General features: G+C 43.1%; 1 protein-coding gene across 1 annotated transcript in view; it reads left to right on the top strand.

The window, feature by feature from the left end:
* Positions 1–357: 357 nt before the first annotated feature.
* The window catches only part of KCNB2 (potassium voltage-gated channel subfamily B member 2), a 203,770-nt gene continuing 192,692 nt past the window's right edge, over positions 358–11,435 (top strand). The window contains exon 1 of the mRNA XM_074817529.1: positions 358–638. The gene's annotated coding sequence lies outside the window, so the exon portion shown is untranslated. The remainder of the gene's footprint in view (positions 639–11,435) is intronic.

Raw genomic sequence — 11,435 nt, 5'->3', positions numbered from 1 at the left:
GTGTGTGTGTGTGTGTGTGTGCACCCCGTGCCCGGGGGGTAGCGCGGGGTGCGTGCGTGTGCGCGCCCTCCTCCCACCCCTTCCCCGCCCGGAGCGAGGAGCGTGTGCGGGCGCGGTGCGCGGGTGTGCGCGCAGCCGGGCGGGGGGCGGCGGGGGGCGCCCCGCGTGCCCCGGCCGGGAGCGGCCGTGCCCCCCCGCCCCCCCGCCGCCGCGCACAGCCGCAGACACGGGCGGCCGCGCCGGCACCCGGCAGCTCGCATGCAGCCGGGGATTACAGCGGGGCGAGGGCAGCGCGGGGTCGGCTTTTATCCCCCACCCCCCCCCGGCCCCCCTCCTCCGCCCGCCACCCCACAGCCGCTCGCCGTGCTGCTCGTTCGGCGGCTTTTCATCTCCGGGGGTGGGAGGGAGATGCTTTTGCCGTGGTTTTTCCACCCCCAGTCCTCTCCGTGCCGGGGGGGGCGGTGATGTGGAGCCGGGAATGTAGAGCAAAACCCTCCCCGGGAAGGAGCGACCAAAACAAACCTCTCGCCGTGGCTTTGGCGGCCGCGCAGTGCCCGGGGAAGCCCGAGCAGCCCCTGCCAGCGCCGGGGAATCCCTCCTCCAGCCCCCGGCGGTGCCGCGGGCGCCCGCGGAGCAAGGTAAGCGGGCGGGCACATGTCCTCCGTCGAGGGCTGCCGTTTGGGTTTATTTGGCGTTTTTTGGTTTGTTTTTTTTCTTTTGAGACCGAGGCATTCACGCCTTTCGCACTGATGGGAGTTGCAAGGCAGGCGAAAACTGCCGGCTGGGCTCCGGGGCGCCCTGGCCGGGGGGAGCGGGGCTCTCCCGCGGGGAGCCCCGGGGTGCCCCGGGCGCGCTCGGCTGCGCAGTGGCGGCCCCGGCGCGGGGAGCGCCCCTCGGGAGCGGGGACACCCTCGGCGGGGCTGGACGGAGACAGGGTTTTCTCCCCGGCTGCCTGGATCAGTTTGAGGGAGGATAATGCAGCCCTCACGCTGGAGCGCTTCGGAATCGGCGGCTTGTATTTTTGTGCTTTCAGAGCTGCTAAAGGGACGGGGGGGAAATGACATTTCGTAGTATTCTACCTCCTGCCGTGGGTGAGCTTTAAAGATAAAGGCTCGTCATTTGTTTCCGATGCGCTAATAGTGCTTGTGGGAACCTGATGATACAAAACCTCAGTGTTCTCGGTGGATGGCTGTCGTTTGAATTACCTCATGTACCCGGGGACTGAAAAATCCGCTCTATCAAAGAAGAAAAACTGTAGCATTGTGCTAGTCTAAAATACACTGGCATATATGCATTCTGTAGATGCGTAGCATGCTGTCAGCCCCCTAGATTTAAAAACCTAAGTGTTTTTAAAAACAGGCATGTTCACTGCATGCTTTCTACAAACCATTCAGCGTGTTTCTCCTATCAGCATTTCACCGCCCGGGTGAAGGTAGACCTTTGTTTATACCCTATGTACGTACAGTCCGTATTTATAGTAGGTCTTGGACTTCATTCAACTCAAGTTACATAATGATTAAGATAGAAATAAGCAGTATATTTGCAGTTTCTTGGACATTTTAATTCATTGCAGATGAGACCATCTCTAGCATCACTGCCAGAATTGTCACTTTTAAAATGTTTGTGTAGAAAGGGAAGTGTCAGGGTAGCATCAGGTGGAGGCAACATTGCTTAGCAAATACACAGTCATCAAGACCTTGCTATTAAAAGGACACCTAAGTGAAGGATTTCAGTGACCCCATCCTGTAGCTCTGTGGAGCTGCCAGGGTTGGTTTAGAAGAGGAAGAACAGCAGAGAGTCTGGACAGGCTTGGGAATGGGAAAAGTCTGTCTGGTGAGGCTTTACTTTAAAAAAAACTTAGAGCTCAAGTTTGCTCAGTTGCTGAGTCGTATCCAAGTTAGTTCAGAGGTAGCACTGAGCCTTAGAGGCTACGCAAGGTCTGAGAAACTAAATGTCCTACCAAACCTGGGGCGTGATCCTCCTGCTGGGGAGTTTTGCTAGAAACTCTCAGAGGAGCAGAGTCAGTCAGTACATGCCACTTGTGAGATTTGTTTGCCCTGTGATCACCTGAGATGTACTAGCAAAGCTCTGTAAATCTTTCCCAGAGAGATGAGGTGCAGTACACAAAAAAAGTTTGTTGCTGGTTTTTAACACCACTTTCTTTTCCATTCAAACAACAACTGATAAACCGTCTCTTTGTGCAGCTTACTGGAACTTGCAGCTGCCTTGTTGTGCTTTTTTTAAAAAAAAAAAAAAAAAAATTATGCTTCCACAGGCAACTCTCACAACAGCGTTCAAATTGCTCTCGCCTCCTCCTTTCTCAGCTGGACGCTGTCACTGGAGCTCAGCAGGTTGGCCTCGTTCAGACACATGCAGACAGGAAAAATGAAAACATCTTCAGCTCGAAATGAGGAAGAAGTGTTGTTTGGAGCAGCATGCTTCAGTCTGAGCATTTCCATTGGCTTCAGCATTTTGAAATGTCCGTTGCCGTAACGATGCCATGTCATATGTATTTATTTATTCATGCTCAGCCTTTTTTTCTAAGTGCGAGTTAATTGGCAAATTCTGGCTTGCCATTCAAGGCAAGGCGAGGAGTTGAGATTCGCAATAGCTTTCTTGCCAACGTTTGGGATTTTGCCAAACAGCTTGCTACTGTGACTTTTAGAAGAAAATCTTGATCTTATGTGACTTCCATGAGCTTCATGTCGCTATATGTGCAGGTAAAATATTTTTTGATGGCGCTACTATATTTAAAGCTACCTGCTGGAGGACATTTCGGTGTTTTACTCCGTATGTTGTTATTATATAAACAATCGGTTGGGGAGGGGCTGTCTGGTCTCAACTCTTCATGGTTTAGAGGAAAGGAGTCTAATGAATGTGAGATGAGGTATCTGGTGAAGGGGGCAGCGACTGGGAGCGCGGCAGTGCTGTGGGATCCCTCTGCAGACCCCTTTGAAGGTGTCTGCTCTTCCAGAGTACAGACCTGCTGCTCCCAACAGGGAGAGCCCAGGAAGGAAAGCCGGGAGCTAGAAAGGGAAGTGCTTAAAGTTGCAAGCCACTTCCCTTCAGCCTCATCAGAGTAGACCTATACATATTCTAAAAATGATTTTTTTTTTATGTTTTCAGGGGTCATTTCTATTAACGCATCAGGTTATTGCATAACCGTATTCTGACCCAGCAACAGTGTGCTCACAGCTCTTGGAGTTAAATAATGATTTCCTCTGAAAGGACTTTCCCTTTTTCTGTAGTATTGCTATAGGAATTTTTTTCATTTTTAGAAATAAGGGTTTTTTTTACCTAATAGTTGTCTGAATATTATAAACTTGGATGCACAATAAAAACAGGCTGTTGTTTACTTTGTTGAGTTGTGCTGTTTCTACTCTTACCAGGATATGGGCATCCGAAGAGAAAATATTTTTGATTTCTCATTAGTAACTGGCATCTTTCTCTTACAGTTATTGCTGAGGTAGTGGCACTGGTTATTCAGTTTCTTGGCTTTTATAATAAATCCTATTTCTTGGGACATGGTGTTTTAACTCACATTTTAGCAGGTAGAAATGAGTGACTACTTTCTGATTAAAATTTTAACAGTAAATCAAAATAAACTTCCCAATTTTTAATTGCAGAGATCTCTAAGGTGTACCACAGTGTTCTGTGGCATACTGTGAAAATAAATTGCTTGGGACATTATAGACTAGATTTTTTCCTATTGTAAATGTAGATTTTTGTGCAATCCCATAGCTTATGTTTATTTATCTGTAATTCTCTGGCTACATGGAAAGGATTTGAAAAGAAATTCATTATTTTGAATTTTTTTCTTGAGTATTATGCAATTTTAGATGTCACATTGCATGCTATAATAAATAGATTGCTTAGTGTTGCTCAAATTCAATCTAAATAAAATGCATATATATTAAATCATATGATTATAAAAAGTGAACAAAGAAGCTGAGCAACTCAATTTTTTATTGAATAGAACTTGGAAGTTTCTTATCTTGGTTAGCTATAGGTATAAAGAGAGTCCCAGTATAGCTTCCCAGATCATTGAATACTATAAAAGCCTTAGATATAATATGCATCAGTCAAGGTATTTAAAATCTGTTAAACTTAAAAATGCCTGTATTCTTCATTTAAGCTGGAAGGACTGCAAAGGCTGTTCTGCTTTTTGTCCCTCCTGGTGTTCGTTACAGCACATGCAGAAACTTCAGTGCAAGTCGCACATTGGCATCCTCCTGAAGTTTCACTTGTTTACTGTGCATTGCATGACTTTCTTCCAAGGCTGGAGGGCTGGAAAAAACTGAGGAGTTTTAAACTGAGAAGCTACTTTTTTTACCAGTGTGAAGGTATGATGATGTTAACTGCATAATTGGTAAATAATGAAAATTATTTTGAACTTACTTGTTCATGGGTTGTGGTGATGGCATGAGCAATATGGAAACAGAAATGGAAAAGTTTTAGGCCACTAAAATTGGTGGGGTTTTAAATTCATTTGTTTCTAATACAGGAAATCTATGTTTAGCCGTAATGGTAGATCAGCTGTGACCTAGGTGTCTGGCTTCTGTACGACCCTATTTCTCCTCCGGATGACTATAAAGAGTAGTCAGTAGCATCACTGCTGGCAGCAGCAAGAGAGTCAGAACCAACAGTCTATTAGCTAATAAATAATATATGTCATGCTGGCATAATGCAGCTCTGAATGTTGAGGAGTAGGCAGTGATAAGCAGCAATTGTAGTCTTTACAAGGAACAATGGCAATCTACCAATTTACCTCTCACAATACCATGACAGGGGAACCGCAGTACACTGTGAAATTGTGTGAGGGGAGACACAGCCTGAGCTAGACAGAGGGGCTGAGCAGCTCTCTTGTCACAGCACCGGCACATGATACAGGAGAAGCCTCTACTCTGGTCAGCGCTTCTCCCTGGGAAGTCGTGCTTGCTATTGCAGTGTCTTCGTGCCGCCATCATATTTGAGTATTAGCTTGTTTGGAAATAAACATCAGGCCTTTAGGTAAAACTATGTAACAAGAAAATAAATACAAAGCTGTGCTGATAATTAACTGAACAAAGCTCTCAAACGTAATCTTCTTTGATGACACTGGAGATGAGCTTCTCCTCTTGATTGCCTAACAAGTTAAGAAATAGAAATCAATGATGGCTGTAGAGTCCAAATACAGAATAAATTTGCCTCAGAGCATTAATAAGACATCTCAAGGCAGTTCATAAAATAGTTTTTCACGGTAACTCATCAATAGTTGACTTCTAGAAAATTATCTGTATTTTAAATATACAGAGATAAAAACTACAACCAAACTCAACAACTCAAAATGAGGCTATAAAGCTGCTTTCTACAGTCTTCAGTTGTGTCTTTTGCCCTCTTAAAGTGTGACTTTTGGTTTACCTGCAAGGTTGATGACCCCATGTCCGCTGGACGTACTCTCAGATGACAGAATAATTCTGCTATAATGTATGGCTATACGTTCAGTGTAAATTTGCATATATTAGAGAGATCCTGAGGCTGAGCAGAAAGTGCTGGCAGGCTGCAGCAGCTAGAAGAATCCCAATAACGTATTTTAGCAGACTCAAAACAGTGAACTGGCCTAATTAGCCTTGAAATCACAAAGCTATGAGTGACGCTGTTGGACATGCTCATCCAGTGGTTGCTGAGATTAATAGCCCACGATCTACCTTGACAGTAGTGCCATCTAGAAGGTCTTGCCTTCTAGAAAATTTCCATCTCTGCATTCTTCATTCTTACTGCTGACATAAACAAAACTTCTTAACTGGGTAGGCCTTGTGCTTGAATTTATATTCAGGACTAGCCTGGCTAGTGATAGTCACTTTGGTCCCTATTTAGGCAAGTCTTTAAAGTAGCAGTAGCAGTGCTGGGTATCTTCTGCTACCCTTGAACGACAGAAGGGATTAGAATGTTTGGCTGTTCCAACATGTTTATAGATCACCTAATAGAAGCAAAAATTTCTGGCTTTTGTTCAGTAGCCTTGTGATTAGGGTACTCACCAAGAGGAATCAAGCGTTTAGGACTTAGATTACCATGATGCAAAAAAATATTTCACCTCTTGTAATCCAAGCTTCCCCCAGCCAAAGGACTGCTCGTACCGCTCAGCTACAGACTCACACCGGTTGCCTTTGGTAGGAGCAGGGAGGGTGGTTTCCATCCCTGCGGCTATCTTGGGACTTACTGGTAGCAGCAGCAGCCTACAAAATATAAACCATAGGTTTGTGTCACCGGGGATGAACGTGGTCCCTGTGTGAATGTTTAATAATGAGGCAATTACATCAATAAGTTGCTACCACCACCTCAAGGTATATTTTGAAAAGAGTGGACCTTGTTCAGTTCTTTTGAAGGACTGTGTTTTACGTGCCTCTCATAAGAGGAGGTTTCCAGGCTTAGAATATCATGTGGGTAAGCTGTGTCCCTTTTGATCCTGCTTATGCCCTAGGCCTGGAAGGGAGTTCAGCGTATCTTCTTTCTGACCGTGAAGTATTGTGTTGATCCTGCCTTAGCGGCTCCCACACCCTTCTTTGAACTTGGGGTCTTGCATGTTTAATATTAGAAACCCTGAACTAATGGCTCTGATGAAGCACATTTTTTAAGAGGATGCTGTGGCTTTTAAAAATACATTTTGGCTTGATAGAGGTAAATAAATTAATTTACAGTGGCAGTTTTATAAAAAAATTCTTTTAGCTTGTCTTGATTTCAGAATTACAGCAACAGTAGCATGGAATTGTGCATGATAGTGAGTATATTTCTATTGTCAGGTCTATATTTCTATTGTCAGGTCAATTTGAGGGTCAAAAATATCTATACTCCTGATAGCAGCTGCCTTTAGGCTTGATATTCTTCTTTCCAAAACTTACGCTGTCTCCACTTGTGGTAGAACTGAAAGTCAGTATGAAACTGAAGTGTAGCTTCTTCTCTACAGTGTTAAACTGGAGTTCCTCAGAACAGCTCTCCCTTACTCAGTCCCCAAACTGACTGTACCTTTGTGCAGTATGTGGAACCAAACCACTTTAGATAAAGTTGGAAATCATAGTTTCCTGCTTTCTGGGTGACCGCTTCTCTCAGATGGGCAAAATAAGATGACAGGTTGTCATAGGCCCCACATGACAATTTTTAGTAGTAGTTTGGGGTGTTTTTTCAAGGCATTCCATAGTTCAAGACATCAAAATGTTGAAAGGATGGGTTCTCCAGAATCAAGCCTAGACTGAAATTTGTCTTAATTTTTAATGATAAAAGCTTTTTGTGAAGACTTGCTGATGCTATGACCTTGGGGACATTTCCACCTATGTACAAAGGTGCTCGTCAGAATTGAGTCACCCAAAAATCCAGGCCTTGATTAATTCCTTCCAGCTTCAGTGCTTCTGTGAAGTACCAGAGATAGGAAGGTAGGCTGTACTCCTGCTGGGTAGAGGCACTGGGTCGAGACAAACATCTCTTGAGTAAATCTGCCCATTTCAAACTGAAATCTTTGTCCATGTCACCTCCTATCTGTTGTCTAGGTAGGTCTAGGCCTACCATTTTCCTTGACTGAATCAGGGAATGGTCCAGTTAAAAATGGTTTAAAATGAAATTTGTGACAGAGGCAGCAGTTGAATGCCAATATTTTCATTTCCAAAGAAGTCACTTAAGAATACAACCATGCTTTTCTTAATTGTAGAGCTAGGATGATGGTATTGCATGTTTATCCTTTATTAGGAAATTCAAACATTGTACTGGGATTCTGGGCAAAGCGTCATAGACCGAGTTTTGAGTGCAGTTTCATTCAAATAGGGGTAAAATCTGACCCTTCTCAATGTGCCTCATTGCTTCATACATCATTATGTATATAGGATAATATTATATATTGTGTAATATTTCCCTGCCTAGAACCTAGAATCATCATTCAGTACTACACTGTGCAAGCTTTTCTTCAGGAGAACAAAAAGACATCTGTGAAGTTCTTCAGTGCTTTCAGATAGTTGGCAGCACTGTTATTGGTAAGGAGCAGTAGAAGATTGAAGGGTTATAGAAGATAACATGTTTAGAATAGCCCTAAAACTAATTGTTTTAGGACAAATAGTTACAATAATGCCTCCTCAAAGAACAATGACAATCTCCTCCATCATCTTAATGCACTGCAATGCAATTAGAAAAAAAAAGAATCAAGTAGTGGATGAATAAATTGCAATTCAAAGCCCTAATTTATTAGTATTAATGTATTTACTATTATTACTGTATCCTGTATATTTAATATCTGTACATTCTCAAAGAATTGTACGGAAGCACCAGTCAAAACTGTGGATGCAGAATGCTAGCCGGGATATAAATGCGTAGTCTGATTTAGCCCTGAAATGAGGATCTTACACAATCACATTTCTGCAATATCTGGTTGTTTGAAATTAAAGAAAATGATCTGCCATTCGGCCTTGTACTTCTCTGTGACAGCTCATTCCCTCTGAAATTTCCAGGGAAGGTTAAATGTGCTGTGAAAGACAGTATCTTTGGCGAAAGTAACAACTCAGCCCTTAGCAACCAACTGTAAACATAAATAGTAAAGTGTAGACAGACAGACAATTACATCCTAAACCAGAGATGCTTCAACCTGGGCTGCAATGGAAATGCAACTCTCTTTGTAAACTGAGCAGGAACGCATCAGGATTGTTTTGTAAGGATCGTATAGCTGCGCTTGTCACAAGCACTAACAGCGGAAGAAAAGGAAACCAGAGCTGGTCTGGAATAAAGGCTGGTGGTGATCTTGATTCAATGCTGGGATGGACTGCAAAGCCACATTCATCGCTTGAGACATCAGTGAAGCCTGAGAGGGTGCTCCAAACCCAGCTCTCATCTCCAGAGTTGTGGTGAGGTTCTACCAAAAAGGCCACTTGAGTCCTGAATTCCATATGGGTCTTGAGGTAAAATTACACTGAACGCTATCAGAAGCATTCAGCTTTTTGGTGTAAAATTGTCTACATCACCTGTAACGTAGCCTAGGGCCTACCCACATGACTTCACCTTGAGTAAGAGCTCCAGTAATTGCAAGTGCTTTTGCTGTAGTTAGAAAACTCAGGCCAAAACTGCCAAGCTTGTGTGGCTGCAAGATTTTACAAACATTTTATCAGTTATACTGTCCCTCTTTCTGTCTTCTGTCTCCTTACCTATTTTTGTCTGGCTTTTCTTATCCAAGACTCTTAGGGAATATATAAAGCCTCTGAGTCTGCTGCTCCTCAGTGAAGTTCAGCTCATCCATCTAAAAGACACTTCTGTGCTCAAGATGGTGAGAACAGGGAGTTAGCAGACAGACTGATTTAGTTGATTTGAAAAGTTCGTCTATAAAAGGCCCCATCTTTTTCAACTGTTTCCTGCAGATCTCTGAGACTTTGTGCAGCCAACGTTTAATGTTTCACATACCAGAAATTTGTGAGGTCTGTTATGAAATAGAAATAATCATCATTTTAGACCAGTTAGCCATAGTAACACCCCAAGAGCTGGTTTTGCAGCATTTATTCTCAAAGCAAGATCTTACAGACCAGCCCATCCATAGCTGTAAGCAAAACTTTCAAGGCCACAGGTGCAATTTGGTCTTAGCTTATGGAAGGACCCAGCTCTCTTACAGTGCCTGCCACCCACCAGCAATGGCTCTGACCATGGTTGTGGTCTGGCATGAGCCAGCCATTGCTCACAGGGAAGCTCTATCACAGGGGAGACAGGCTCAGGCTCCATCTTTGCCCCTTCAGCCCACATAGCTTCAGGTGATTTCAGCCGCTTCACTCTGAGGACTTGAGCCCAAGTGCTATCGCCAGTAGTTTGGACAATCAAAGCTCAGCTACTTCTCCCCTGTGCATGCATGCATGTGTTCCTGCATATGGATATGAATCTGAGACATACACGCGATGCTCAGGAATACTTTGACATGTTTCCTGACACTTCCTGCCTTCAGCTTGCCAATCCTTAACCGTATGAGATGTGACTTCTGTAGAGGTGGGAAATGGAAATAACGTACGCTTCATTTGAGCGGGATGTTTTTATTCAGAGTTTTAGCTATCATCTCAGCCATTTTTTAAAAAACTGAAATTAAAGGAAAATGCGTTAATAGAGATAGCACAGCTCACCATTAAGAAACTGCAGGTTTTCATATTTTGAAACAAAGACAGACATTTGATAGCTGAGCTGTTGTAGCAGAGAGATTACAGTAAAGGGGAAGATGAAAAAAGCAGAATTGTACTATCAAATAAACAGGCATATAAAGCTCCACAAATTTGTTTACTCAGTAGAAATGTATTAGCTTGTCACAACTAACTTGCTCTGTCTTTTCTTGATAGCTTACTGTATCCTAGGTTATAGGCTCTAAGAGTCAGACACTGAGGTGGGCACGGGCTTTCTAAGGCTTTTAGAATCACAGAATATCTCCAGTTGGATGGGACCCATAACGATCATTGAGTCCAACTTCCATCTCCCTTCTCCTTGCAGGACTACCTAAAACTAAAAACTAAACTGTGACTAAGGACATCATCCAGACATTCTTTGAACTCTGTCAGGCTCGGTGTCATGACCACTTCCCTGGGGAGCCTGTTCCAGGGACCAACCACCCTCTCAGTGAAGAACCTTTCCCTAATGAACTGCCCCTGATGTTACACTTACAAAAGCTAAAGCTATTTTTTTCCAGAAAGTGTTACATATCTGCATTATATACAGTCTGCAGATCTGATTTTTGTCACACTTTAATAAATCTTTTCTAATAACCGAACTAGTCAATGCAACAATTATCTGCCCAGATTTTTCTGGATTTCAGTGAGTGTTTTTACCTGGGAAAAAGAAAAAACATTGATATTAGATTTTCCAAACCTGAAAAAAAATACATTGGGATCACCCAAATTATTTTGGTTAATGATTTCAAAATATCTTATTTTGATGCAGAGCTTTCTTAACCTTTCAGAAAAACAAATATCAGTACATTTAGAATGAGAAATCTAGATTTTGTTTAAAAAGTGTTGAAGACAGACTTTCAACAAATTCCGAGAACTTCTTCCATTTGTTTCCAAAGCACGGAAATTAATTAATATAATCCCTTTTTTGCAAACAATTTGACAAGTTTTGACAGAAGGACATCTTCTGACAAAAATGGTAAAAGTTTGTCTCTTAAAAGTCAGAACAAAGCAAATTTGCTCCCTTTTCCTGGAGGCCTTATGATACGGCATTTTCTTACGTACCACATACTTTTTTCCTCAGAGTACTTTAAATGCACAGGGAGGACATCCTCCAGCAGTGAAGCGTGCATCTGTAGTGTAGCATCTCCACCTTCTTTGGCACAATTTGTGTGGCAAAGATTGGGAGGGAAGTTTATGACTAAGGCATGCAAAAGTATCTTGGATGTGAATCTGGAATGAGGTCTTGCACATGGAGTCCATAGAAGGGGCTGGTGCTGCTCGGGCCAACTG

Source organism: Strix aluco, chromosome 1, assembly GCF_031877795.1.
Source record: "Strix aluco isolate bStrAlu1 chromosome 1, bStrAlu1.hap1, whole genome shotgun sequence".
NCBI classification, from domain to species: Eukaryota; Metazoa; Chordata; class Aves; order Strigiformes; family Strigidae; genus Strix; species Strix aluco.
The sequence above is the reverse complement of the archived record's forward strand: the minus strand, read 5'-3'. Positions and strand labels throughout refer to the sequence as shown.